General features: G+C 37.1%; 1 long non-coding RNA gene and 1 other non-coding gene across 2 annotated transcripts in view; one reads left to right on the top strand and one right to left on the bottom strand.

Annotated features, from left to right (window-relative positions):
- LOC134731412 (uncharacterized) overlaps nucleotides 1–27362 on the top strand; it is a 48328-nt gene that overhangs the window by 9209 nt on the left and 11757 nt on the right. The window lies entirely within an intron of this gene.
- On the bottom strand, nucleotides 15581–15645 carry LOC129490906 (small nucleolar RNA SNORD37). The gene has a single exon (XR_008660376.1). It is a non-coding gene; the product is annotated as a small nucleolar RNA SNORD37 (small nucleolar RNA).

Here is a 27362-nt window from a genome sequence, read left to right as displayed (position 1 = left end):
TTTCCACTAACCTAACCAGGCTCACACCACCTTATACCTATATTATCACTATCACTTTGTAATGCTCACCTGACATTGGTCAGAACATGCAGTGGGGTTTTCAGGGATAGGCAAGAATGAGCAATTCAAGTTCTTTTCTTTTGATTTACTCTTGAAGCAGCTATAAAGCAGGAGGCGATGTATATGAAAAAGACAAAAATGCAAATGCTTGGTCACAGTTTTTAGATTTTCTTGGTATCTTGTGGAAGCATGTTCAAATTGCATTCTTGGCATCCCACATGGTTTGAAACATCTATCAGGACAAAGAGTTCAAGAATAATGATATCGCTGTCTTTTAGAACTCAGTTATATCGGCACTCACAAGTGAGGTATTTTTATCATGTAATACTATAATTCTGCTCCTCAGTTTGCCTGATATTCAAACAAAGGGCTTGGAAATTCTTGCTGTGTTTGTAGACATTGTCTATATTCAATGCCCCCTATTCTTTTTCCATTCACTCCTAGCCTCATGCTAATCTAGCTTTTGTCTCCAATATTCTGTTCCGAATATATCCCCTTTTTAAATTTTCAATTAACTCCACATTGTTAAATCTTATGGCCAAATTTCTGTCTTCACCTTATTTGTGCCACCTAAGAATTTGACACAGTATCTCATTCCATCCTCCTTGATATGTGGTCAATTAGCTGCCAGGATGCAGGTGCTGCTGATCTTCCATTTGCTCTTCCCAAGGCACACTTTATTCATCTCCCTTCTTGTGTCTGGCCCTGTGAGGCTAACCTGCATGGATTACATCAGTAGGATCTTGTGACTTCTGGCTTTCGGTGACACCCAGTCAATGAGAAGCCCTAGTAAGAGATGAGAGGGAGAAGAATGAAGTCAGGTATGTATTTTCTTGACTCTCTTCCTTGAAGGTTGCCTTGAGCTGATTATATGCCTTCTCTCACAGTAGTGAAATCTACACGACTCCCTCAATTTATAATCAACCTTACCCAACTATCTCCCTCAATTTATGATAAACTCCCTCCTCGACTCATGAAGTCTAGAGACAACTAGCATTGGGACACTTTACTATCGCCAGTGATTTCCTGAACCCACACCTTTGTAAACAATTTTCACTACCTCTATTTCCACTGGTATCACTCTACTCCAAGCCTCCTATTTTATGTGGATTATAGCACTAACCTCATCACCTGTTTCAGTTTGTGACCTCTTAACTCTATCCATGAGTCTATTCTCAACACAGCAGCCAGAGTAACCCTTTTGAAATCTAAGTTAATATCATGTACCACTCTGTTTCAAAGCCTTTTAGGAAAATTTATTGAAAGTTCAAACCAAAGTTCTTATTGTTTTCTGAAAGCCTTACATTCCCTGGCTTTTTTAACCCCTGTAATTTGATTTTGAAGGGGTGTCCTGCCCCTCCACTCCTGTGGGTGTTTCTTGTCAGGTGGGACGAGAGACTGAGAAAAGAAAGAGATACAGAGACAAAGTATAGAGAAAGAAAAGTGGGCCCAGGGGACCAGCACTCAGCATAGGGAGGACCCGCGCCAGCACTGGTCTCTGAGTTGCCTCAGTATTTATTGATCATTATCTCTACCATCTTGGAGAGAGGGATGTGGCACGACAATAGGGTAATAGTGGGGAGAGGGTCAGCGGGAAAACATGTGAACAAATGTCTCTGTATCATAAACAAGGTTAAGAAAAAGGTGCTGTGCTTTGACGTGCACATACGTAAACATCTTGATGCATTAAAGAGCAGTATTGCCGCCAGCATGTCTCACCTCCAGCCCTAAGGCGGTTTTCTCCTATGTCAGTAGATGGAATATACAATTGGGTTTTACACCCAGACATTCCATTGCCCAGGGACGAGCAGGAGACAGATGCCATCCTCTTATTTCAGCTGCAAAGAGGCCTTCCTCTTTTACAAATCCTCCTCAGCACAGACCCTTATAGATGTACATATATGTATGTGTATATATACAGATATATGTATATATACATACACATATATGTATTTATATGTGTATATATACATATTGTCTTTGTTATTTGTAATATATATACACATATATGTATTTATAAGTGTGTATATACATATTGTCTTTCCAATCAGCTTATAAGCTTCTCAATGATAATTATGTCATGCAATTTTTTGGTGACTTCTGAATGTCGCATAGAGAATGTTCAAAGATATTGTGAAATTAAATAGAATTTGAAATTTTTTTCTTTTAACAATAATTAATGTACCTTTAATTCAAACATATTCAAAATACTTTCTCAAATATAAGATCAAATTTTTCTAGATTTATGTGACCTCGTATTTGCTTTTGATATAAAATTCATTATATGCTTGCCTTGAAAACTTAACTTCTCATACGTTTGTTCTGAAACTTAAAAAAAAATTAGATTTTTTGAGGTGTTTAGATTTGAATAAAATGTAAGAAATTTATAAAGACTAAGGTCCTCAGAAAATATGTCATGTGCATGCTCTGGGTCACTCACATATTTGCAAACTACATACGGATACAGAATAATATCTAAGAATTCTTGTCTTGAATAAATTACATGCTCATTAATGTTCTAAAAGTGACTCCACATGTGTATTGGGATATGGAGTCGCTTGTCCAATTTGTGTTTATTTCGTAACTGGGTTACTTTATTGATTCCACATGGGATTTGGGAGGCTGGTGATTTTTCTTACAACATCTATGTTACTTTAATAACAGATCTCTATTTAACAATAAAATATTATTTTATAATATCATTATATATATGAGTCTGATAGGCTCTGGGAAAAGGCATTCAGAAACATTATCTCCAAGTTATTGTACTGCCCACTGAATTTGATTCTTTACCATCTTTGTTTCTAAAGCATAAAGGAATAAAAAAGAAGTGGGAGAGATGAAAGGACAAAATTACAGGTGGGCCATATTGACCAGCACTATGGAGCATATGTCTCTTTTCTGTAAATTAGGTTTCTATTCTTTTCTTGATTGATATTTTGTTTACCATTTGATCATCCCAGAATTGGTCACTTCATTTTATTAATCCCTTTCAGTTCTCATTCAAATTGCTTAAGAACATTAGAGTGTCTTAATCTCCTGTTTAAAAAAACGTGGTTGGTTTAATTTTTAATATTTTCATATTCTAACCATCTGATACCTAAGTGAAAATTTAGTTTCTGTTGTTTTGAAAACAATATTTTAGAATAGATTATTTAGAACCATGTAATTTTCTTCCCAACCCTCATTCTAGGTCATATGTTCAAAATGTTATTGCTATTTGGCAAGTGCCCAGAGTCACACTACTTAAGACTCCTACCTGGTCTACCTCCCATCCCTAGTCATTTCACCCTGCTTTCTGAGACCAATCCCACAACCTTTTGCCTGTTCCTCTGTCTCGTCTCTGCTCTCAACCTCTCTTTCAGACCTCCTATACTTCTCCTTTCCAGACTTCAACAAAGTTCACATAAAAGAGACACAGGGCTGAGAGAACACATAAGTGAACTCGTTTCAAAACTAAGTACAAATGCCAAAGCTCTCTCTTTTTAGTTTATTCAGCAGCAATATAACCTAGTGGCTAAAAGCACAGACTCTAAAGTTTGGGTCTGTGTCTTGTCTTTGCCTCTGTTATTGGAATCTTGGTTCATAATTTCTAAGAGCTCAGTTTTCTTAATTGGAAAATGAAGATAAGATAATAAAAGTCCCCTACATAAGTCTGCATGAGGATTCAATATATTAGTATTTGTGTTAATATATAAATACTTAATTTTAACATATAATACATAAGTACTTAGAATAATACTTGGCCCATAGTAAGTGCCACTTATGCTATTACTATGTAATTACAGCATGTTAGTACACTATTACCATCACTATGGCTACATTACAGATACATACATTTTAGCTGATACTATTATTATTAAGCTTGTTCACAGTAATGAAGGGGAGACTACTCATGGAAAATCATGCTAGATTATGTTCTCTGTTATAGAAATGTTTTTTAAAAAACTTACGAACAATCTCTCCTTCATCTTTAAGCACATATATGGAGTCTACTAAGACAAAACAGGGCTACAAAGCATATTTTTTATTAATCCTAATAATTTGTTACAAACTCTTGATAGCTTCTTCTGTTCTTTGTTAAAATTTTTTAATTGGCTTTTATCTTTGAGGAAACATCCCAACATCTCCAAATCTATAATTTTACTGTGGTCTGCAGTTGTAACTAAGCAGACAAAAAAAAAAAAAAAAAAAAAAGGTAGCAATTACATTGAGGGAGAGATGCCAAAACTATAGACAATTTAAGTCTTCTGGAATTTTCACTCTTCACAGTTTGCCACAGTCATGTGAGAAATCAATGTCTTCCTTTCCAATTGCATTATTATCACTGGGTCTTTTTCATTACTTTTGCAATTTGGGGCATCTTGGCTACAAAATTAAGAGATTATTTTCTCTCAAAACTGAATAGATAACAAAATAAAAACATAGACATGTATAAATTGTACACTTTAGTATTTACGGATTGAGATGTCAATCACAATATTAGAGATATAAGAAGGGACAATTACAATAATTTTACCATCAAAGAATCTATTCACATTCATTTTGTACCAATAAAGGTTAGGATCTGTGCTAGTCAATGCTATGGTGGATAAAAATAGATATCGTTCACTTTATCATTGTGTTAGGCATTACACTAGGTGCTGGGGAGAAAAAAATGAATAAGACACAATGTAGGGCTTCATAGCCTGGTGGGAGACAAAGCCATAGCTGTCAAGCATCTCCAGCTTAGTTATCAGAAAAAAAAAATAATAAATAACACATGTAAAAGGCTTGGCTTGAATTTCATTACCAAAAATCTAAGGCTTGCAGACTATCACGAGCAAAACTTGAGTGAGAAGGCCGGGCGCGGTGGCTCACGCTTGTAATCCCAGCACTTTGGGGGGCCGAGGCGGGCGGATCACGAGGTCAGGAGATCGAGACCATGGTGAGACCCTGTCTCTACTAAAAATACAAAAAATTAGCCGGGCGTGGTGGCGGGCGCCTGTAGTCCCAGCTACTCGGAGAGGCTGAGGCAGGAGAATGGCGTGAACCCGGGAGGCGGAGCTTGCAGTGAGCCGAGATTGCGCCACTGCACTCCAGCCTGGGCGACAGAGCCAGACTCCGTCTCAAAAAAAAAAAAAAAAACTTCAGTGAGAGAAACTAGACCTGGAAGAGTACATTCTTTGTGTTTACATTTCAATAAAGTTCAAAATGAGACAGAACCAAGCTATGGTGTTAGTAATAAGGAAAGCATCTCCCCCTTGCAGGGGGTGGTGATTGGAAGGGAGCTCAAGGGAGGCTTCTGTGATGCTGAGCTGAGAATAGTTATTCAGTTTCTTGATATGGGTGATGCTTATATGAGGTTGTTCACTTTGAGAAAAAAACACTTATGATTTTTACACTTCTCAGTAGGCATGTTATACTTCAATTAAAAAAAATCTCATGACTGGTTAGAATTCCAAAATCATTCTTCTGATATTCTGCCAGATGTCTAGAGAGAGGCACAATAGTATCCTCTTGTTTTTCTCTTTCTCCAGGGCTCCTGCATTTCCTCAGGGCTAGCCTTGTGTCTTCCTGGGCTAACTCAAATATAACAGGTAGTCATGTCCTTAGGGTCCACTGAATATGTATTAGCATGCATGTTTCATTAACTTTGGCTTCACAGACTTGATTGGAGGCTTTTGAAGCATATAGAAAAGTGGTTTACACTTGAGATCATGCATGGAACTTTAAATGTGATAGGTATTGTTCATAGACACGTTCTTTGTCCACCTTTATGGAGTTTTCCTACATCTAGTTCTAGATTCTCCCCATTTTTCTCATTCTCACTTTTCTTCTCTATATTCTCTTCCCTCTCTATAAGGTGCTCCTTGTGCACTTCTATCCTCTCTCATTTACCTGACTCCAGCCGTCACTGCAGGGAAATGTTCTTTGTAGGCTTTGACTCACTACATTCTGGCAGCATCTCACCCCAGTCACACACCAAGTGTTGCATGAGGCTCTTCTGATGCTGTGGCCTGGGATGCCAGGAGAAGCCTGCACACATGCAGGACCCGAGATTGCAGGAGTTAACATCTGACACAATCCTCAACCAATAGAGAGCTGATGGATGTTACTCCTTGTCAGTCTTCTAGCGGACAATCCTGAGAGGCATTTTATATGTTTCTCAGAACTTCCCGGAGTGATTGACATGCTGTTGTTACAGCAGTGATGGACTGAATAACACCCCTCCTTTTCTTCTTACCTGTTTCTGTTATTGATTTCTTATTCCTGCTCACTGCGATTAACTGTCACATAAACTATCTTATTAAAATCTTTGACTGAGGCATTGCTTTCTGGGGGCCGTGGTTAGGACCAATTGGTACTAAAAAGTAGATGTGCAGGATAGGATTCCAGAACGGATAGAAATAAGAGCCTTATTGGGAGCAGACAGTGGGATGAAGATGAAGCCTAGGCATGTTGTGACATCACAATTAGTAAGTTTCTCACTTTCGGTGGAATAGGATGAGGCTGGGTGAAGGGTGAAGCGCTGGGGGATTCAGGGGCTCTAATAATGCTTTGGGGGCAGTAGTAATTTGAAGGATTGAGGAATTTACTGGCCGCTATTTACAATTTTAGAAGATTGAGCCTATACAAAGAGTTAAATTACCAACTCTCAAATTAAGGCCTTCAAGGTAGCATCTAGAAAAACCGTCATATCCTGCAGCCACAGAGCAGATTTTACTCATAACCAGACCAAGGAGCTTCAAAGCAAAGTCCAGCCTCGAAAAGTTTCCTGTGCTTTGTCTACTGGGCCTCATCCAGTCTCTTTCCCATCATTGCAGTGCTTACACAGTGGGCTGTGAAAGTAGAGACCAAGGTGGAAATTATGCGTGGCTCTAGAAATATATACGCCCTCTTCCCAAGGCTGACCTAGCTACGACACTTCTGAATACTCAACCTGTCAACCTCAGAGATTGATGACGATTCTCCTATGTAAGATCATCCTGAAGAGACTAGTCAGCCACTTGGATGTCTTTCCACCCTGGAGGAGGCAGCAAGAGTTTATCCAGGAATTGATAGGGACTCCAGATCTGCTTTTGTTTCCTTGCTCAAAGTTCCTTTACCCCCAACATCATCTAAGAGCACAAACAGTGCCTTATTCATTGGCATGCATTTTTTTCACAATATCGTCTCCAAATGAAGGATCCATTTTATAGCTATGGATATGTGACCATGGAATTATATGGCCCTCATATAAACATATGCATGCAATCCCCAGAAGCAGTCGGCTTAATAGAATAAGAATAATCTATTCAAATATTTGCTAGCTGCTAGCTTGGAAACAAAACCTTGCAGTGTTAGAGTCCTAAATCAGTGTGCTGTTTCCTCAAAAGCTAGAACACCTAGGTTGATAAACTAGCACTGGAAGAAAGGACTGGCCCCTCTCACCACCATTTCCAATAACCCATTTGTGGATTTTGGGCTATCAAATTTAAGCTATGTACTTTGAACCTTAAATGTCCACATTCCCCAATATGACTCCTTGCACCACGGGATAGACTAACAAGGAGTAATATTTATCCATCAACTCCCTTTTTGTTGAGGATTATAGTAAAAGGTGTTAACTTTCAAGCATTTATAGGCTTTGCATGTGTGCAGGCCTAGCAGGCTTCCCCTAGAATCTCATGTCATAGTTTGTTTTCTATTGGACACAAAATTTCTACTGAGCTTGAAGCTATGACTATTGGCAGATCACTTTAGGATCCTCATGTCAGTGGACCAGAAGACAAAGAAAGAAGCTCCTAATTAATTTGAGGTGATAGGGGGTTGTTATATTAATGGCAACAGAAAGGGGGATATCTGGAACTCAAGGTATTAACTGAAGCATTTCTTAGCATTTCTATGCCCAGTGATAATAGTGAATGGGCAATTTAAATAATTCTCAATAAGGGCAAAACTAATGAGGGCTCAGACCCTTCAGCAGTGAAAGTCTGCATCACCCCCATAGGCAAGCAGCCAGATTAGCTGAAGGCTTAGCATGAGAGAAATTTAAAAGAGGTGATAAAGACAAGAGATGATAAAGATCAATTAAGACTTGGTGATCAATTGCATTGGAAAAGGGGAGAATTGTGTCTTGTTTCACAAACTTCCCTCTACTAAATGATTTGAAGGTCAGAACCTAGAAGACTCGATTAAAGATTGGACTTAATGAAAGGCAGGAACACAGCAAAGAGTAAACTGTATCATATGACTCTTGTTCACTGTCACATTTTCTTGACCTCGTCTCTGATTCCAGTTATAGCTCCATCAAATTAATTCTGTGTAAGCTTCAATATAGCTTGAACTGACAGTATCTTTTCTCAAGCATGCATCAAAATATCTTTCAAGCCTTCATTGACTCTGCACCATAGGATGCTGATGGAGCCTATTCAGGGCATATGCAAGCACACCTGAAATGTGAGGGTTTTCACGCCCTCTGGGCAATGCTCTACCAATGGGGGATGGAGGATGATCAATTAATGCTTTTTTTTTTTTTTTTCCATCTTCAGGTGGAAATTTGAGAGGCAGCAATATATTCGTTTTCCTTCCTTCCTAGTTTCAATCTCTGTGATCCCTTACTCCTGCTCCCTGGAACCACCTTTCAATAAACTCCTCGTATCTAAGTTTCTGACTCAGGTTCTACATTTGGTATTAAAAACATACTTTCTTCCTCTCATTTCATTTAAAGCATCTTCCTCCCTTTTCTGATGTCTTGGTACCAGCCACATCTCTGCCCAGAAGATCTCACTTGTCCCCAGAAGGCTTTCAAAATTATATTTTCCAAATAGAGAAATGTCTCTCCCGAAGCAGAATTCAAGCATCTCTTTTTGTTTATTTACTGGCTGATTTTCCTTAGCCTACAACTATGCTCAAGTTATTCCTATCTAAAATATCCATGCACACATACATGTCTACCAACATAAATTCTAAAACAAAACAAAGTCACAAAGGGCACAAAAACTATTCACTTGACTTTATGTCTCTCTTCTCAAAATAATAGTGACATTTGTTGAGTGTTTACTATATGCCAGGTGCTATTTTAGCCAATTACATATAATATCTCATTTTATTTTCACAAATCCTTGGGAGATACTATTACTATCCCAAATTGTAAAGACAAAAAGCTGTGGTTCCTTGATATTAGGTAACTTTCTCAAGGTCTAATCTTAAATGTGCAAGCATGGATTAAAACGCAGATCCATGCAGGTCTCTGCCTCTGGAGTATGCATAATTACCTAGTACATCAGGGTTGCCTTAAGAACATGGATACTGTTTTCAACTCTTCACTTCTCACTTTCCTCTCGATTCACTACAATGACTTCCCATTGAAATAGCGTTTGCTAGGGTCACCAATGTATACCCCCAACATGCAAAATCCAATGGATGCTGTTTATCCCTAGTCTTATCTAGACATCTGTAGTGTTTGATGACATTGATTAGTTCCTCACCTTAATTTTTCCAGACTTGTATATCTTACTGTTTGTTCATGATCTTTTTCATAGGTTTTTCTTCTCACATTTTAAATATTATGGTTACAAGCTTCAGGGCTCAACGTTTCTTTTCACTTTATAATCTCTCTTTGGGTGACTGCAACTACTTTCTTGCATTGACCTCTTAGCTGCATTTACAAAAACCAAAGTTTTACCTGAGTTTTCTACAACTAATTTGTGTAAAATTTAAATAATCATTGTCTCCTAAAATTATTTTTTTTCTCTTTCACCTTAGTCATCTCCTTATTAAAAGTAGAAATTTGGAATCCTTCTTGAGGTCTGTAGGAAAGTTGTTTCAGACTGTCCATTTTCCCAAATATTATCAACTTTAGGGGACAAAGCCAGATGTCCTTAGAGAAACCTTAACTCAGTCAGTCTTAATTGCAGGAGCTAAGACGTAACTGAATACTTTATGCTCAGTGAGAGATAAGAATGACTTCAATGGGATATGGTGCGATGCTTTAGACTTACTTTGCAGGTTATTGTCAAAATATAGTTATTTTGGAAGCTGAGGAAAAAAAATCTTCCAGGGAAAAGGAGCTTTCTGTTAGCCTCTAACTGCATGCTATCATTTTTACTAAATAATGGTATTTTTTATTAAAACATTTTCTCATGGTCTGTTGCCACCTAAAAGCTTTGAACTGTGGATATATAGAAAAAATCTGTTCTGACTTGCCTTAGCCTTGGGACCAGTCTTAATAGAATATGCAGCAGTGTTTATTTGCAAGCTGATTATGAAACTTGTTTTCATTTAAACTCTTCTTGATTTATTAACCTCATTTAGAATTGTAGAGTTTTAGATTCTTTGCAACTGATTAAAACAAAGTGCTGTTGTCCTTCCCAGAATAGAAACTGTTCCTTCCTTCTCTTCCATGTGGAAGTCAGTTTTTTGAGACCGTGTTTGTTTTTTTCTTGGTATCTTTATGGTGTGAACAGCTTTACTTTGACAACTGCTAATCATCTGAAGTAAGGACAATGAAGACAGCCACAAAAACTTTCTGGAATCACCAAATGCATGTCCCTTTCTGTATTTTCTTTGTCAGCCTTGTCTCCTAGTCAAATAGCAGTTTTAAAAAAAGTTAAATTGTTCCACCTTAGAAGAAAAGCATACCTATAAACTCTTATGAATAAAATCAGATGAAACCAGTTATTTGGATGGCAGAATTGTTTTTCATGTGCTGCAACTCATCTCTTCCTGGGGCATTTCAGACTACATGGGAATACATGGACCTGATGACAAGGTCTTCTTTATGTGGCCCCAACGAAGATGTGTTTGGATTGCAATATAGACCTTGTGTTGTTCTGCATGTTCTTTGTGCTATGTTGACTGCAATGGCATTACACTTACCCGATTATTCATATTATTAGGATTAATATTATTTTTAAAGAATAAAACAGTCTCATTGGCTTAATGAAATGCTAACACTTGCTTATTTCATTGGTATGTGTATACAATAATTTTAAATATATATATACATATATATGTATATGTATAATCAGTGATTATCCTTGTGACTGAAGCAAAGAGTGTCAGAATTAGGTGATGTGAAGTTATTTTCATACTTACAGTCTGACTGAATTGATATTAAGAATTTGGTTCTTATTTTACCTGCTATGCTCATTCCATACTATATCACTATTTTCAAATATCATTCCCATAAAACAGTTGTTGACTTTTAAATCTTTTTTTCTGCTCATAAGCAGAAGATACAAATAACTTAGATGGCCAATGTTTTTTAAATGTAGACTAGAAGTATTTTTAAGCAGGGATCATTTCATCTAACCCCATAAGAAAAATTAAGGACTTAAATTATTAAATTTTCCTGTGACCTCCTAATCAACACTTCGTGCTTTAGTTGTAGAAGAAAAAACTCACTTTGTCTCTGTTTGATAAATACTTTAAAATGCAATGTCTATACACACAGTTTGGTTCTTCAATTACTTTTCCTCCACACTGAAAAACCATCTAACACTATTTAATGGTCTCTCCTAGAGCACTTCATGATTCAGAGTCTTCCAGCTGTGACAAATCAAAAGGCACCTATGTATTCTTTGGGGTTTTTATTTGCAAAAATGTCAAAAATTCAATTTAGTTTGGATTTTGATGTGCATTAATCTTCACGACCTTTTATGCATCAATTAACTGGTAAAAGTTACCAGGGCATCTCTTCACTGAATGTGTCATGAAGGCCTTTAGTCTTTTTTTTTTTTTTTCTTGTATACATTCTGTGTATACAAGAATTGTGAAATACTTGGGTTTTTCATTCTGGAAACGTGATTTATGTAAAAACAAGTTTATCTGGGCTTTCTAAAAGTGTATGCTCTCTACCCATCATGGCTTTGGTGAGGCAGGGTCATAGTGGGAGCCCTTACAACAGAGCTTAAGGGAAGTGTGTGTGTGTGTGTGCGTGTGTGTGTGTGTGTGTGTGTCTGTATTTATTATTTATAAATTATAGAACTGGAACAACTTTAGAAGCCATGAGCCCCAACCCTCTCACTTTGCAGATGAGAAAAATACAGCAAAATTAAGTTGGGTGTTTTGTAAGATCAGCCAGTTAAGAACATATTCAAGACAAAAAAAAACTCAGCGATTTTTAGCCCTTCTAGAATATCACAGTACCATTGTCACTTTGAGACAGGGTCTGTGTTTAGAGGTTATAATTCAATTTTACCCACCTTCTTTACCTGCACTGAGTGCCTCCAGATCTTTCAATGAAGGTAATGGCAAAACCACAATGAGTTTTGTCCAACCTAATACCTTTAGTCTTGCTAGCAAGAATGAGTTGATTCCTAATTGTGAGAAAAATTTGGAGCTACCTCAGCCCCACTGAAAGGAATGAACATCCTGTTAATTTTATATCACCACTTTAGCTTAAAACTTTTAGCATAGAAGAGTGATGTGGTTATTTGGCTTGCCTCCCTCAAACTCATCAGTAAGACATAAATCATTTCTGAATACTTCTAGCTTTCTCCCCATTCTTTAATTTTGGAGCCAACTTTCCACTTAATCTATTATTCCTGGACCCTAGACATGGTAATTAACCTCAGAGATGGAATTTAGTCAAAAATGCACTCTGCAAACAGAGTTACATTTGAGAAATTTTAATTGTGTTCAGCAACATTTCTTAATTTAATCTGAAAGGTTACACTATCTTTCATGTGAATCAATAACCATTTAATTTCTGATGAAGGTTAAAATGATTTTCTCTGACTTACTAGCTTGGCATAAGGCTATGCTTTGGGCCATTACTTCACCCTGTAAAGTCTTCGCTTGAATTCCTCTGAGCTCTAAGAGAGTGGAGCATCTTTTAAGAAATAGGTCATTTTATTAAATGTTAAGTTGTAAGACAGACTCAACAACAGCTTCTCTCTTTGAAGAGCATTAGCTCTAAGATAATGGAGCGTTTTTATTTTGTGCAATACTTGGAATGAGAAGATCCACAGCTCAGGGGCAAGACTATGGGGTTAATCATTTCTCTCCCTCATTGAACAGATTTCATTATTAGAATTCAATGTCTAGCTGAATCTATAAGTTATTTCTTATTAGAACATAATCCTTTCGACTTAAACATTTTTTGTATTATATAAAGTCTCTGTTTATAGACATTATTAATGATGACCGTTACATTAATAAATTACAGTGATGATTTGGGAAAACTTCCACCTAGTCCTGATGACTTTTGTTTCATTACCAGTCTGTTGCAACACCTTTTTAGTGTATTGAATTTGTTCTCAGTTGTAGAAAGAGAAAGAAATATCCATGACTTTGAGTTGTAAAAGCTTGAAAGCTCTATAGTCATAAAGTTAGAATTATCATTAATATTTTTCTTATCACTAATACTCGAGGAGCACATGACGCTATAGCCTATAATATCATGTAATATATACTTCAATTAAAATACTCTAAAGAAATGAGTGAGAATCATTGCATTTGAAAGCAAGAAAGAGAGACCTTGGAGATCTCCTAGTTCCACCGATCAGGATGCCACGTCTGAGTTAGATTAAGTGACATGTCAAAGGTCACATAATTAATGGCAAATTTGGCACTAAAACCTTACTACGTCAGAACTCTTTCCACTAAAACTTTACGTTTCTTGAATATTTAGAACATTTATCTTAAGACAGAATGGCATAAATTCTGGGCAAAGACATGCCAAGAGTTCCATTATACTTAAGTTTTTAAATGTTGCTCTTCTGGCCTCTGCTCCTTGGCTAGCTTTTCATTTCCCTGTATACAATTCTCCCTCTAATATCTCATGCAAATACTGATGACCACACTGCTGATTTTGCCCAGATATCCTGTACTGATAAACAATACAGGAAATTATCCCAATCTACTCTGCCTCACAAAATAATGACCTAAAGGTTCTCAAGTATGCACTAATTTGTCCTCCAAGCATACCATTGGCCACCAAAGTCTACTAATTCCACTTCAGGAAAGACTCCAAAATTGGTGCCTCGATTTCTCGTGCTTCTCCTATCTTCCTCCTGGGATCACTGCAAAGCCCCATCACCTTCAGTCTTCCTATCACATGATCACATGCTTTGACTTCCCAAATATAGCCTCTATACTCTTCTAAGTTAGTTCTTCCTAAAGGCAAATTTGAGCCCATCATTTCTAAACTTAAAAAGCTGCATGACTCTGCAATGCCTTCATGTTCCGGCTCAGCCCACCTCCCCAACATAGAGTTCCCCTACTACCTGGCAGACTTATGCTGTCATTGAGTAGACCACATCTCAACCTTCTCCGCACCAGCCATAACTCTCATAACCCTAGGCTTGGCATATGATTTCCTTCCTCTGGAACACCTTTTCTTCCCATTTATTGCTTCCAAAACTCTTATCCTAGCTCAAAACAGCAAAGAAAAATATTACTATCCTATATAACATTCCTTGAGACCTTTGGTAGTAGTAATTCCTGCTCCCTACTGCTACTTCATTTTATTCATACATTTCTTATGGCATTTACTGAATTATTTATTACAATTCGCTACTTCTCTTATATTATTCTACTCAAAACTTCCTACGGCCTTGTGAATAAAAGGCAGGCAGCAGAGTTGAGTGGATCTGGGTTTGATCCCTGCCAACCAATCAGCAATGATGTGACCTTGGCAAAATCTTGGTAATCCTCAGTTTGTTAATTTGCTGAGAATTGATAATGAAACTTACATGTGGATCTGATGTGTGGGATGGTGATGATGCATGGAATGTGCCTTAAACTGCTTTGGCAGCAGTCATGAGTCAATGCATGAGAGACATGCATCCCTGTATTCCCAACTCTTAATTAAGTGCCAAGCACATTCAGCACATTTGCTGAAATGAAAATCATACAGTATTTATACTGTTCTAAACTTAGCTATGTAAAAAATATGTCTTCCTTTGTTTCTTTATACCTGCATACATTCTCAAACTCAGATTTTTGCTGAGGGTGAGTGCTCGTCAATCCAAGATCACTCAGTCACTTTCGTTATGAGAAGCAGTATTTTGGAAAACTAGTGCTCGGTCGATTGAAGATTCCCTCCCCGATTCACCTTTCTGCCCCACAGGAAACAGAAGCAGGATGTGTGTGCTCCAGGCATCTGGGGGATATTGCATTTGTATGCCATTTGTGCTCCTGTCTGCCTTTAGCTGAGGTATAGCACTTGTCACCTGGTCTTGGAAGTCAGTCACTAGCCTGCTATATTCACCACTGATGTCCTTAGGTGACAGAAAGAGCAGTGAAAATCCTGAGTAAATTTGAAAGGATTCTAGAACACAAAGAACTGGGGTCTGACTTTCCAGGCTGTTTTTCCTCTGGAAAACTGTAAACTTTGTAACTAAATCCCATTTCTGCATGACACCAGGGGCTAGAAGTCTGAAATCAAAGTGTCAGTAGGATTGGTTCCCTCTGAGGGCTGAGCAGAGAGAATCTGTCCAAGCCTCTTTTCTTGTAGATGGCCATTTACTCCTTGTGTCTCTTTCCATTGTCTTCCCTTTATGCACGTCTGTTTCTTTGTCCAAGTTTATTCTTTTTCTTTCTCCATGGGCCTCAGATGCTGGTTTTCTTCAATACACATCAGGTCAAATTGAAGAAATGTTACTTATCATGAACTCTTTTTTTTTTTTTTTTTTTGAGACAGGGTCTCACTCTGTTGCCCAGAGTGATGTGGTGCAATGTCAGCTCACTGCAGCCCAGACCTCCCAGTGTCAAGCGATCCTCCCACCTCAGCTTCCTAAGTAGCTGGGACTACAAACATGCACCACTGTACCTGGCTAGTTTTTGTATTTTTTGGTAGAGATGGGGTCTCACCATGTTGCCTAGGCTGTGTTCAAGTGATCCACCCCGCTTGGCTTCCTAAAGTGCTGAGATTACAGGTGTGAGCCACCATGACTGGCCACAAACTGTTCCCTTCAGCCCAGCTGGAGTTCTGGACCCTTCTCAGGGAACAACAGTTATCTCTACATCAGTTATGTCCCTCCAATTCTCTTTGTTTTGCTGGCCAAACACATAACCCTCTTTGAGCAGAAAAATGACTATCTCATCATGTCTTTTTCTCCATGATAGCGTTTAAGCAGAGCTGCTCAAACTTTGCAATGGATAAGGAAAATTGGGTTGTGTGTAAAAATACATTATCCTGTCTTTGTCCTTGTAGACTTAGGGTATGGCTCCACAACCCGTAATTTATGACACATACTACATGTCTGATACAGATGGCTTGCAGACCATTCTTGTATAAACAGTGGTTTTACATTGTGGAAGACAGTGTGGTGATTCCTCAAGGATCTAGAACTAGAAATACCATTTGATCCAGCCATCCCATTACTGGGTATATACCCAAAGGATTATAAATCATGCTGCTATAAAGACACATGCACACGTATGTTTATTGTGGCACTATTCACAATAGCAAAAACTTGGAACCAACCCAAATGTCCATCAGTGATAGATTGGATTAAGAAAATGTGGCACATATACACCATGGAATACTATGCAGCCAAAAAAAGGATGAGTCCATGTCCTTTGTAGGGACATGGGTGAAGCTGGAAACCATCATTCTGAGCAAACTATCACAAGGACAGAAAACCAAACACTGCATGTTCTCACTCATAGGTGGGAATTGAACAATGAGAACACTTGGACACAGGGTGGGGAACATCACACACCGTGGCCTGTCATGGGGGAGGGAGTGGGGGAGGGGGAGGGATGGCATTGGGAGATATACCTGATGTAAATGGTGAGTTGATGGGTGCAGCACACCAACATGGCACATGTACACATATGTAACAAACCTGCATGATGTGTACATGTACCCTATAATTTGGAGTATAATAAAAAAAACAGTGGTTTTAGTTATAAACTCATGCCTTGAACTTTCAATATTTTTAATATTTAAAACTGAACGTTTGGAATAAGAAAATAAAAACAAACTTTTTTTCTTAAATGCTTATTGAAAATAAAACTTCCGATTTTCAAGTTCATTACTTCCACTAGATATTTTCATAATCTATCTAAAATTTTAAAATCCAGTAAATTGGACCTTTATTCTTTTGTATTATCTCTTCTAGTGTTCACTGTACATGGTAAGCTCTTCTTTCTGCTTGAATAGTGAAAGACAGAAGGAAATAATTTCCTAAAATCTACCTAGTTTATTGTTGTATATTTTCATGCTACATCCTCACCTACATGTGTATGTAGCACGTGTGTGTGTGTGTGTGTGTGTGTGAGAGAGAGAGAGAGAGAGAGACAGATAGAGAGACAGACGAATGTGGGAAAAAATGTGAGGTACAATGTGTAAAGAGAATGGTATACGGAACTCATCACAACTAAGTTGGAATCCTGGCTATACTATTTTTCATTTGGGCCAAGCAGGAGAGTCATTTGATTTATCTTAGTTTCAGTTTTCTTCCACTGAACTTTAAGATTCTTTTAGAATGCCACTATGTTTTAATTTATATCTCTTTAATCTGGCACATAGTAGAGAAATTGTCATTATTGAATGAATAAATGAATAATGTCCTAGCTATCAATACAAGGCATTACAAGGGTTCATTTTACTCCCAATTCATTTATGTTCAGTCCAAAATACTGTGTTTAAGAAATGAGTCTCAATTTGGCCTTGTCTTCTTTTCAGAAGCTGCATGTGCCAGTCTTCAGGAATATACTGACTTCCTGGCTGCTTTAGCAAATATTAGATTGCCCTCCTCTGACTTCCAATAGAACTTACTTCTTGTACTCATGATTTAATATGTGGCAATATGTTATTTTATCAATTTAGGTCATAGTTTTGGATATTTCTCTTTCTCTCTATGAAATGCTCAGCTCCTTAATGGCAGAGACCACACAATATGCCTCTGTTTTTCACGTTACCAGCAAAGGGCCCCTTTCTTAGGAAGTGCTGAGTGTGTTCTTGTATTTAAGAATAATAGCAATGACAGTAAAATTAAACTATTGTACACAGTTCTTTAAAAAAAAAAAAAAACTATGCTGATATAGTTCTGTCAGATGAAGAGACGTAGACTCAGAATTTCAGTGACTTGAAATATGCCCACAGCCAGAAAGAGGCAATGACTCCGCTGTTCAGATTCTGACTCCAGGGCTGTTTCCACTACACCATGATAAATAAGGTCTCTGTTTTGTGTTAAACGTTAGGACATTTGGTATGAAGTTGTTAGATCTGATATGAATTTGTCTCTAATAGGATTGAGATACCCTGAACAGGTCACCAGGGTCTGTTGTATAATTTACCTTTGCTTGATGGCTTTAAAAGGAGGATCAATACCTGCCTTTTAGGCAGGGTTTAGGCATTGCCCTGCCAAAAGGAAAGAAATTAACTACATGTTTTTAAAGATTCCTTTTGGTTCTATAGCCAAAGGAATCTTGGTTCTTGTAACTTAGTTATATTTACTTTTTTAACTCTGAATTCTGCCGGTTCCTGGGCATTTTGTAAATATTATGCAAATCTAAGGTTAAATCAGCAGTGACAAGTCAAATTTGGGAGGTCAGGGAAGGTAGAAATCAAGTTACCATCCAGAAGAGCTCAAAACACATGTCACCACTAATGAGATGAGAAGGAATAACAGCACACAGTATTAATCTTCATGTCATGCTTCAACGCAGGATTTTTAAGCCACTCTGACAAATTCTAGATTTTAAACACAAATGAGTGGAAGTTTGTGGAGAACCCTGAGAACTTGGAAGTGTCTTTGTTGTTTGACTTAGTCCACCTCCATTCTGAGTTTTTCCTCACCTTGAACATTACTGCATTTAAATTCTTAACCCCCTTTCCAACCATTTTTACTCATTTGTCGTTAATATGCAGATTACAGTGGCTGGTGTTCGGAAAGGGGATCAGCAAAACATTTATCATTCGATGCAGCAACTTGAGGAGTTTTGAAAAGCAAAGCATGTGGAACCCCATTAGCAGATAAAGAACACAGGATTGAAAGAACCGAAGGACAAATCATTTATTTCAGTACATCTTGTATAGCAAAGCATTACCAGAGGCAATAGGTACAAAAGATCAGATCAGCTTCAGAAGAGCTAAATGATATTCATTTGCCATCTTCACCAAAATAAGATTGCATGGAAATATTTTTTATTTTGAATGTTGAAGATAATTTTAATAATGTGATTTTTTGACCCACAGTCCAAGGCAAAGCCTTATCCCGGAAGATAATAGAGATGAGATAAATTAGAGGACTATAGCCAGATACAGAAAAAAAAAGCGGAACCTTTTAATACTAACAGATAAAACAGGCAGTTCAATGCCGATAAATGCAGAATAGTGATGCTTTTGATGGGTCTTTATCACAGAAGGCCATGTTCTTCATAAATTATGAGCCATAAAAAAAGGAATTTCAGTCAAAAGACAAGTCTGTTTGCATCATCAATGAATGATGAGAAATAGAAAGACAAAAACCAAATAGGAATGCATAAAATAACTGCTTGATGCTTTATCAGCTAAGTTTCTACACTGAAAAGTATAGAGGAACAAAAGACTACCCAGAAAAAAAAAATTCAAAGACAGCCCAAAATGATAGAAATACTTTTATTTTGAAAAAAATGAAACTATTTTATTTGTGAAAAATTGTGGTTGATCTAACAACTTCTGAAGTCAATTTCACATGTAGATGTTTTTAGTATTTTCTTATCTCAAAGGGCATCTAAAACGTATTTGAAGTGATGTTTAATGTGGATTGACATTCATTGTTTTTGTGAAGGATGTATCCCAATGTATATACATATGTGCTTCTAAATATTTCGTCACAATTATCTTTAAAAAGTTAGCTAGTGAATTTTTTTGGTGAAAAATGTAAATTGAATTTGAGCTTCTGACTGATGTATTTTCTGAAATTTAACATTTAGCTTTCTGGTGACGTTTTTGTAAAGAGAAAACAGAATGTGTTTGAGCTTCTGTTATATATTTTTTCTAAAATATAATATTTATTACCATTACCTAGTTCAGATTTGTAATATTTACCATCAATAAATATGGGTTAAATTTGCCAATTATGATTTTGGACACAGGTCCTAATATTTCAGGTATTATATCTATAATTTAAGTAGCAACTTGCATGTGGTATGTCTTATAGATCATGATTTGGCACTGAAAGTGGTAATAATTCATCAAGTAATACTTTTCCTATAACATGCAACTTTATTAATATATCATGATAGATCTTTGATCTTTCTTTATTAATATGTCATGATGGATCAAGGTAACTACTCTTATACACCAGCACTAAGAATCAATATTATTTGGAGGAGGATATTTTAAAAAATAAGAAAGCAATGTGTCTTAATGAAATGGGCCATGGTTCAAGAACCAAGAGCCCTAATACTTGCCTTAACAGACAAGCTGTGTTAACTCTGAGAATGTGCTATTTTTGCCTCCGTGTCTCCAAATTTAAAATAAGAAGGCTGAGTAACTAAATTGTTTTTGAATTTTATAACCTTATATTTTACTGCTGGTATATTTTTTGTGACTCCTTTGCTTAGTCAGTACTTAACCTTACTTTAAAAATTTATTTTAACGTGTCTACTAACATCAAAAGCAGTTGTCTTTTGAAACTGACAGGTGTTGGGGAGAAAAGTATTTGAATCACCTAAAAGGCTTTTCCAGCCCCCTTCACTCTGTTCAGATCTACCTCCAGAACTCAGAATCACTACTTCTAGGGGACATAGTGTTGATGAGCTTTCTTTTCATCCCTCCAGCATGCAGGGGTAGAAAAAGACCGAAGACCACTGGTCTAACACCTTCACAGACAGCCTTCTCTAAGGTCACAAGTGCTTGTCAAGCATATGTGTTCAGGGAAACGTCTCTTTGGGAGATACTGTCTTCTTAGCATCACTTTTACCTCTTGAGACTCCCATAGTGAGTCAGCGCCAACAACCAACAACTTTCTTTTTTAATGACATGATTCAAAACTCTGTGTTGGTGACATTGATCCTCTCTTTTTCTTACCACATTTGATGTCCTCTCAGTTTTTAAGCTGCCTTAAAGATTCCATATCTCATAATTACTTTGCTGAGAGCAACAGAAATAGTCTTTGACTAACAAACAGAAGGAAATTTATTGGAAGGATATAGTGAGCTCAAAGAATGTATAGGAGGCTGGAGACCTGGGCTTGAATGGACAGGGAATCAAGGCAGTGCTGGAGAAAAGAAAGAAAAAACCACGATAGTGGTCTGGTAGCAATGAGGGCTGACTCTCAGATAAAAAAGAAAGCGAAACATTTTCTTTATTTTTATTATGTTACTGTATATTAAGATTCCTGGCAGTGTACATCCAGTGAAGGATACTGGATTTCTGTTAGAAAGGCATGGGGGCATTGGGTAGACATTAATAAGCCACGCATTCATGTATGTTCATATGAGCATCTTCCTCCTGTAAAGCAGTGTCTGCAAATAGCTACCTATTTCATTTCTTCTTTTGATAAATTGACTTGATCTCTCTTCTTACCATCTCGTTTTTTAAAAGTATGAGTTACCTTCATTTATGATCTCAATTTCATCCTGATCATTGTTTTTCTTGGAAAAGTACAGGTACCCCTCTTAAAAAACCACTATGTAATTGTGTTTAAAATCAGTTCTCCATTATGGTGAAAAGGAAGTTAAAATATTCAAAAGTTAAATTAGGCAAACTTCTATTAAAATAGGAATTATTTGATAAATTAACACTTATAATCCCTAAGAGGATTGCTACCTAAACTGATACATAAGGTATTCTCAAGTTAAAAATACTATAAAGGAATATGGTATGTGGGTAACATCAAGTGGGACTGCTGTGTGATATTTCAGATGAGCTCATATATTACCCCACGTCTAATACTTTCACAAAATGATGGTATGTTTCTCCTGCTTTCTGATCTCTTTTTGATAGAAATGGTCTGGCATCTTTTTCCTACATCAGCTCCGTTCATCTATTGAACTTTAATGATATGTTTTTCTTCCAGTCCTCTAACAATTTCCACTAGATATAGCTACTTTTAAAGGAACTTCTGTGTTTCTTATGGCACTCTATTATTTTCTTTGATCATCTAGTACTTTTTTTTTTTAAACTTAGGGACATTTTCATTTGCAAAGATCCACCCAAATTGTACTCAGCACAAATCCAGTCATATAGAAAACCCCCTACAAATGAAATCTGACTGCCAAGTAATTTCTGTCAGCCTTAACACTGGAATTTGCTAAATTTTGACATGATTCTGATGAAAATTAGAAATTATGTGAGTTCCCCCCAATACTGGACTTTTCAGGGGTTTGCTATCCAGCTGGTGTGTTTTCCAGCTCTTTTGCTTCCCTCCTTTCCTCCTGCCACCTCTTCAGACCATTTCCATCCATCAGACATGCCTTTAGGGATAAAAAGAGAAGGTGAGATGAAATGCAAGCTGATCCATTTTGTTGTTTATCTACAGTTCTGGTTAGAGAGAAGGTAGAGGGTTTGTTGAAGAGAAAAGATGAAATGTGGCAACTATTGGCTAAATTGCAACCAGAGAATTAGCTTGGGAAGTTGTTGATTTATGCAACCCATGCTCCCATTTGCACAGATAATTGAGTTAGCTTTACAAGAATTTAGAGTTCCCTCACTCATCGATATTTTATTCATGAGTTATTGCCCTTAAAAATACGTAACCATAAAAGAAGTCCTCTAAAGGAAACCCAGCCTCTGAAATGAGGCTCACAACCATTACACTGATGATCTGAAAGGCACACTTGCCTCCTTCAGTTTATGATGATATCATTGCCTTGGCCACAATCTCACTTTTGTTCATTTAAATGGCATAGGAATAAACACTACTTGCATCGTAGTTTGTACATTAATAGGCACAACATAAAACCAAATTACGAGGCTGTACTCTTCCTCAGCATTAGCTACCGCTAATGTTTTTCTGTGGCAGTGACAGATGCTCTGATACCTATATAACCTCCAGAACAGGAGTTTAATGGATGTAGTATTTACAGTATTTAACTTTGGAAACCTTGAAATTAGTGAGATTTATTTTTGTGATGCTTTAGAGTAAGAAGTTAGCATTTCTTTAAAGACAATCATTTCTTAAGGAAAATCTCATATCTTATGGAAAATCTCAAGAGTGCTTAAAACTCTGTTGAAGAAAGAAAAAACAAGGGCAGTTCAAGCAGAAATATAAAGAGGTAAAAAAGAAGCATTTATATGGCCAAGAAACATGAAAAAAAGCTCATCATCATTTGCATTAGAGAAATGCAAATGAAAACCACGAGATACCATCTCACGCCAGTTAGAATGGTGATTATTAAAAAGTCGGGAAACAACGGATGCTAGCAAGGATGTGGAGAAATAGGAATGCTTTTATGCTGTTGGTGGGAGTGTAAATTAGTTCAACCACTGTGGAAGACAGTGTGGCGATTCCTTAAGGACCTAGAACCAGAAATACCATTTGGCCTAGCAATCTCATTACTGGGTATATTCCCAAAGGATTATAAATTATTCTGCTATAAAGACACACGCACACATATGTTTATTGCAGCACTATTTACAATAACAAAGACTTAGAACTAACCCAAATGTCCATCAATGATAGACTGGATAAAGAAAATGTGGCACATATACACCATGGAACACTATGCAGCCATAAAAAAGAATGAGATCATGTCCTTTGCAATGGCATGGATGAAGCTGGAAGCCATCATTCTCAGCAAACTAACACAGAAACGGAAAACCAAACACCACGTGTTCTCACTCTTTAGTGAGAGTTGAAAAATGAGAACACATGGATACAGGGAGGGGAACAACACACACTGGGGCCTGTTGGGGGCTGGGGACAAGGGGAGGGATAGAATTAGGACAAATAGCTAATGCATGTGGGACTTAAAACCTAGATGATGGGTTGATGGATGCAGCAAACCACCACGGCACACGTATATCTATGTAACAAACCTGCACATTCTGTACATGTATCCCGGAACTTACAATAAAATTAAAAAAAAAAAAAAATCCAACAGCCTTTCCCATATTGCCATGTTCAGTGAACCACACTACTGCACTGATAAATGTGAAAAAAAATTGGCAACCTAGGTACTTTCTATCCCACACCCTGTCACTGCCCTGTTTGTCAAACAAAGAAAGCACCTGTTGAGACAGAAGCCTTGCTGGGAGTTTCCACAAAGTTTGATGATCCAACAGATGTAATATCGTGAGCAGCAACTGCACTGGCAGAGCATTATCATAATAGCCCGACCTCCTGAGCTTTTCCTGATTACCTGGATCTTACCTCCCAAAGGGAAAATGGCTTCAAAGACTGAAGTTCTTGCCTGCATTTTTCAAAGATTCAGCAACTCGAAGCTACAGCTTCTTCCAGCTTGTTTTCAACATGCACAATAGTGCCAGAAAATGACACCGAGTTCCCCTAGGAGCCCAAGAGGACATGGAGCAGCACTGTCACGGCTGGTCTTTTCAGACAGATCTGCACAGTCCTCTGTGTTTTCTTAAACACCAGAAAGAGGAAGGCTCCGGGTTTCACTGTTTTTTGTTTGTTTTCTTTGTCGCCTGTTTGTTTTTAATTCAATAGTTTAAAAACAGAGCCTTAGCTTCCTAAGTCCATTTTGAAAGTCAAATGGATTAAAAAGAGTTTCAAAACAGTGCTAGCCCAAATCCGGTTGAAACTTTTAATTAGTCTGATGTTATTTTTAGACTCTCTCAAATCTCTGTAATTGAGCCCTTTGCAGTTGTACAAACAAATAGAAACCTTGTAAGATCTTGAAATTCATGATAGTTTACTAATGAAGTCAGCTTGGCAAACTCTTCATTGAATATTGTAATTTGATTGCCATCTTATTCTGATTGGACCCTGGTTTTGCATTTAAATGAGTATGTATTATTTGAAATGCAAAACAGCATGTTATCTGGGGTATTTTGCAAGAACAGACAAGATTAAAAACATCTAATGTTCCATTTTATAAAAACATTACAAAATGGAAGTGCAGAGCTGACTTTTAAAATTTATTAGTAACAGCTTACAATAATTGGACATTAATTAATCCTAAATTACAAGACATTTCTGTGGAAATGCCTATTACATCCTTTCCATCAGTACTCAGCAGATTCATTAGTATTATTTTTTGTTTGGAGCACCGAAGGCATTAACAACAGTTTCTTACTATAGCAGTCTTTGTTATAGAATTCACTGTTACGCATGTGAGTTTAACACAATACGTTATCAATTACTGATTCCACAGCTACTGACCTTGAGTATGCAATTTTAAAAAAAAAGTGGCAGCAGTAGCTAAGGCAAGCTGAATTTGTGAATTGGGGTCTGTATCAACTTGTTCCAAGCTTTGATTTTTATCAGCCTTTGTGGTAGGTGGATTGGAAAGAATTTTCTGATTCTATAAACTTTTATTTCTCAACTGTGGTTTTTGTGTCTTACATAGAAAATTGTTTTCAATTGCGTTACCCCAAAAAAGAAGATTTCCATTTGAGAGAAGCATGGGGGCAGCTATCTCTCTATTTGATTGTTTGGCTTTCTGAAATTTCCATTACATCTATTTTCAGACACATATAGTAACCCACAATCTAATATGCTGGACTGTTCTCTCCCTTTAGTATTTTGCTGACAAAAGCCTGTCAGAATGGGACCTTAAGTTTATAAGTGTATTTTCCAGGTCTTTGGAATAATTTTTAATCATTTAGGTATCATATCAAGTGAGTTATAATCTGGGAATTAATACTTTATGTGGAATTTGAACTGTGAGAAAAAGAGATTTCTTCACCAATTTATATCTCTGACCTCAAATTAAGGGAAAGTCTTAGTGTAATGGAGGCATTTCATTCCCTAGGGGTCTCTAGTGATGGAAGAAAGTGGCAATGACAATGCTACAACAGAGGGAAGAGGGAGCAGAGAAACAGCGTGGCTTTGCACTTGTCTTCTATTGCAGGCCTCTGCCATCCTAACCACCACATTAATTCAACCTGAGTCCAGCCTGATGGACAGTTTTAAGAGTTTTATAAAATTGCTCTGTCACTTGTAAAATGCATGCAAGTACCATTGCCATATAATCCATTTGGTGAATTCTATCAAAGTAATTTTGATTTCTGATATTCTAAGACTAGCAAGGGCTGCACTTAATCTTTCTCTCTGAACTCAGTATCCATAGATAACATAAAATCCTGATTTTTTAACTAGGAACAGTTAAAGTTTCAGGACTAAAAGATTAAAATCAACTTTCCTGGCTGAAAGAACGGATGCTTAAAATTTGAGAGCAAATCTTTATAAAGATCGGTCGTTCTACTAAAATAAGGATCAAGTGTTGAGTCTGGACTGATTTTGGCTTGAGGTTGGTGCTATATAGGTCCTCATTTTATGGATCTTGTTTTATGCAAATGAGAGCTGTCAGCCTCTTGTATGACCCTATATGCACAAGCAATCTGATGGATTGGGGTATTGGGGGAGCTGTTAGTATTGGTTGAATATTCTTTATCTGAAATTCTTGGGACCAGAAATGTTGCAGATTTCACATACGTACATATTTTGATTTTGGAATATTTGCACATACATAATGACATATCTTGGGGATAGAACCCAAGTCTAAACAAGAATTTTATGTATGTTTCATATACATCTATACACATAGCCTTAGGAAACAACGTTTTGTCTGCATTTTGACTGCAACTTATTACGTGATTTCAGGTGTTTAATTTTCCTCTTGTGGCATTATGTTGGTGCTCAAAACTTTTGGGTTTTGGAACATTTCAAGTTTGGCATTTTCTGATTAGGGAGGCCCACCTTGTGTATCTCCTGAACTGGCCCTACAAAGTTTTTTCTATTTTCTTTTTTTCAAATTGGAGCTACAGGAAACAGATTTTTTTTTCCTGTGTTGAAGGAAAGGAGATTATATGAACCCAGACTTCAAGTTGCCATGATTCAAGTATTGTCAAAAAAGTTAACCAAAGAGAACATAGTGAAAGAAAAGTATGGTTAGGGGAAAAGAAATAATCAGTTGTTCTAGTTTTCCCAGAGCCACTGCTTCCCTTTCCCAAGTCTAATCATGCCTGCGAATACATCCCCTACTTTGGCCTAAGCTTGTTTGAGCTGGATTTCTCGCTTGCTACAGAAATGATCCCCCGTTACAAAAAAATTATTTCTCCTTTTTCTCCTCATAGTAGGAAGGGAGTAAATTGGAGCTTGGGCATGAGAAATGTATTTACTCTGAACTAAATCCCCACCTAGCTGTAGAAGCAGAAGATAAATATGCCCAAGCATCATCTCACCTGTTATATGTCAACTAGTAAACTACTTTTCTGATTTTCATAGCTTTAGCCCCATTTCTGATTTTAATATCTGACTTGAAGT

This window comes from Symphalangus syndactylus, chromosome 9 (assembly GCF_028878055.3).
Source record: "Symphalangus syndactylus isolate Jambi chromosome 9, NHGRI_mSymSyn1-v2.1_pri, whole genome shotgun sequence".
In the NCBI taxonomy this organism is placed as follows: domain Eukaryota; kingdom Metazoa; phylum Chordata; class Mammalia; order Primates; family Hylobatidae; genus Symphalangus; species Symphalangus syndactylus.
Note: the sequence above shows the minus strand (reverse complement) of the source record. Positions and strands in the feature narration are given on the sequence as shown.